The sequence below is a fragment of the Suricata suricatta genome, chromosome 9, assembly GCF_006229205.1.
Source record: "Suricata suricatta isolate VVHF042 chromosome 9, meerkat_22Aug2017_6uvM2_HiC, whole genome shotgun sequence".
Lineage (NCBI taxonomy): Eukaryota > Metazoa > Chordata > Mammalia > Carnivora > Herpestidae > Suricata > Suricata suricatta.
The window spans coordinates 68,972,904-68,976,124 of record NC_043708.1 but is presented as its reverse complement, the minus strand read 5'-3'; positions in this window follow the sequence as shown (position 1 = coordinate 68,976,124).

The following is a 3,221-nucleotide window of genomic DNA, read 5'->3' as shown; positions in this document are numbered from 1 at the left end:
TGCCCTGGAGAAAGAAAACGATGAAAGGCCTCTACCTGCAGGAACCAGACTATTTGCTCTGAAGCTGATCTAGAATCACACTGGGGAGGCTGGGAGGGAAGGGGCCAGTAGGCAAATAAATGTCTCTGAACGGAGTCTGAAGGGCTGGTGTCTTGTTTGTGTTTATTGACCTTCATTCCCTGCCATCAATTCTGTGCTTAGAAGGTCAATGACACTGCTGTTTTCTGCTTCCTCTCTTCCTCTCTTTCTTCCTCCTCCAACCTCATCCCTCAGCCCCTGAAAAGTTCCTTCCAGTTCCCTCTCACCCACACCTGTCTCTCCAGAGCCTGCCCTTCTGCCAGGGCTGAAGCTGAGCACCATTAATAGACAGCATGAACCTCTCTTGACACCTGTTGTCTCTGGCAGGGAGGAAAGATAACAACATCCTAGCAGGATAACACCATGCTTGCACATTCTCAGGCTGCAGCTCAAGGATAGCCCCCCACTGGGAAGTAGAAAGGGCCGTTCTTACCAGGACATCTCTCTCCCACAGTCAAGTAACCTGGCCCAGAATTGGGCAGAGATCCTCACCTCCACAGAGTTCCTGTCCCTGACCTCTTCTGAGCTCAGGGGCCAGTTCAGCCTCGAGTCTCCTGGCTGCCCCTTCTTCTCTGTACCTGAGAGTGTTCCATACCCCTGGGAGTGTGCAGCGGCCACCAACCCCTGCCCCCTCCAGAAAACATGGGTCTGAGCTGAACCTTTCTTCATGTCCTGTCCACCTTGAACACCCAGAGTTCCACCTGGGCTTTGCCACTGAGATCTCAGCCCAACCATGTCCTCAGAGAGAGGGGCATCCGAGGCACCTGGCCTGCAAGACAGCACACAGGGCCCATGGAAGACAGGGCTGGCTGTGGTTCCACAGTCCCTGGACCCCATTTGCCACATGTGAAGGACCAGCTCCACCCCTCACATCCAGCCCAGTGCCTCCCCATGTGCTCCGGGCCCCCTGAGGTCTGCTCACTCAGTAGCCTGTGTTCCTCTCAACCTGTCCCTCTGGTCACTGCCAGCCTCTAGCCTAGACTCCCTGCTGGCCACCCTCGGCTATAGCAGCCTTTTGACTTAGAAAGAGCTCCTCTCTGCAGTAGGACTGGAAAGCACAATTCTTTCTATCAACCAACAAGAAAATGCTGATTGAGCAGCTACTACATGACAGTGGTCATCCAGTAAACATAATGCAGGCTCTATCATTGAGCCCTGGTGAACCCGACACTGTTGAACTTCACCTGAATCCCCTAACCTCTTTTCCCTCCTTCACACCAGGCCACACAGCCTACATCGCGGTGGGAAGTCCACCTGAATCGAGAATTTGTATTTGTTCATTGATTATATTATTATTTGTTTTTGTATTATTATTGATGTTAACAGTCTGTAGGACTATTATCACAGGTGACTCTAGAACAGCACTGTATGGGATGTGGAAATGACTTTAGTCATTTGGCATCTAGACGTGAAGTGACCAAGCTGCTTACAGGGGAGCTTCCTCTTCACCTTGGAGACAGGGTAGTCTATTTTGCTTTGCTAGAAAAGCAACAGATTTCAAAGTCATTGTATGGATTCAAATGGTAGGAAAAACCACACTATATAATTGCCCAAAGACAATTGTTTGATTCTAAACACCTATCCATTTGGACGGGCCAGAAACAACCCCACTCATGCTGCAAGTCCCTGCCTGTGCAGACTCACACTAGAATCAGGGAGGCTCACATGGTCTGGAAAAATGGAGAATCACCTTTGCCCTTGAGGCCCATGGTTACTGTTGCATCTGTTGCACTAGACTACCTGGAATTTTCCACATTTGGAAGTTAGTGATGAGGAGGCCACTCATGGAGGATGTGATTTTTTGCTAAATAAGGGCCTCCCTGTGTGGACCTTACCTCACCAGACACCCCCAGGGAGCCATACTGCCAAGGTCTTGCCATTAGTGTGGGCGCTGCCTGGGTCTGACCTAAGTTCCATCACTGGCCTGGAGGCTTTTGTGCCTCAACACCGGCACCACAACTGCATCAAAAATGCACAACGCCATCCTCTTAGTGACATGGGGTAAACTATGGGATCATGTAACCCTCAAAGGCATGCCCTTTGGCATCTTATGCACAAAGCCTAATGCAACACAAGCTCTTAAAAACCTCAGGTTCTTTTGCAAGACAAGAGCAATGAGATCACCCAGCTACTGATGAAAACTGAAAAAAAAAATCCCTGCATCTAAGGGGCATACTAAGGTCCTGGTTCCTTAATGGACAAAGACTAAAAGGAGGGGGACCTGGGTGAACAATTGGTTGAGCACCTGACTTTGGTCTCCACTCAGGTCATGATCTCACGGTTCATGGGTTCGTGAGTTTGAGGCCCACATTGTGCTCTGCACAAATGGTGTGGATCTTGCTTGGGATTCTTTACCACCCTCGGTGGGCCTCTCTCCACCTGTTCTTTCTCTCTCTCTCTCTCTCTCTCTCTCTCTCTCTCTCTCAAAATAAATAGTAAGCTTAAAGAAAAAACTAAGAAACACAAAAAGAAATATGCAGAAAGCAAAATTGAAAGTAGAACATTTAAATTTGCTCATCCACTTGTATATTAAGTTTACATATTACATTCACATCAAGGAAATGGTTCTGTGGTTACAACAACCGTGAGAACATTTGCTATAGTCTCCAATCCTCCGTCAAGAGATAAGGAAGACACAAATAACTGACTAAAGGGACCAGTGTTAGGACAGACCCTGGACTGAGCCCCAGCCTCCGAGAGCCAGGCCAGGAAGAAGTCTGACATGATGGGGCGCCTGAGTGGCTCAGTTGGTTAAGAGTCCAACTCTTGATTTCAGGCCAGGTCATGATCCCATGTTCGTGGGGTCGAGCCCTAAGATGGGCTCTGCACTGACAGCATGGAGCCAGCTTGGGATTCTCTTTCTCTCTACCTCTCTCTCTCTCAAAATAAATAAGAAAACTTTTTTTACTTTTGAGAAGAGGAAGCCTGAGATGTTTTCTAATGCCTATTGCGTGATCAATTATTGGCATCCCTGAACACAAGATTTCTGCTCAGGCACCTCCCTGACAGAAAGCCTCCAGGCTCCTGTGACAGTCATTCCTGGACAAGTATTCCAAACATCAGCCTCAGGAAAGCTGCAGTCCACTCATCGGCACACTTGGGCAGAAGAAGGGAAGCCCCATATCCATGCCACTTCCTCCAAA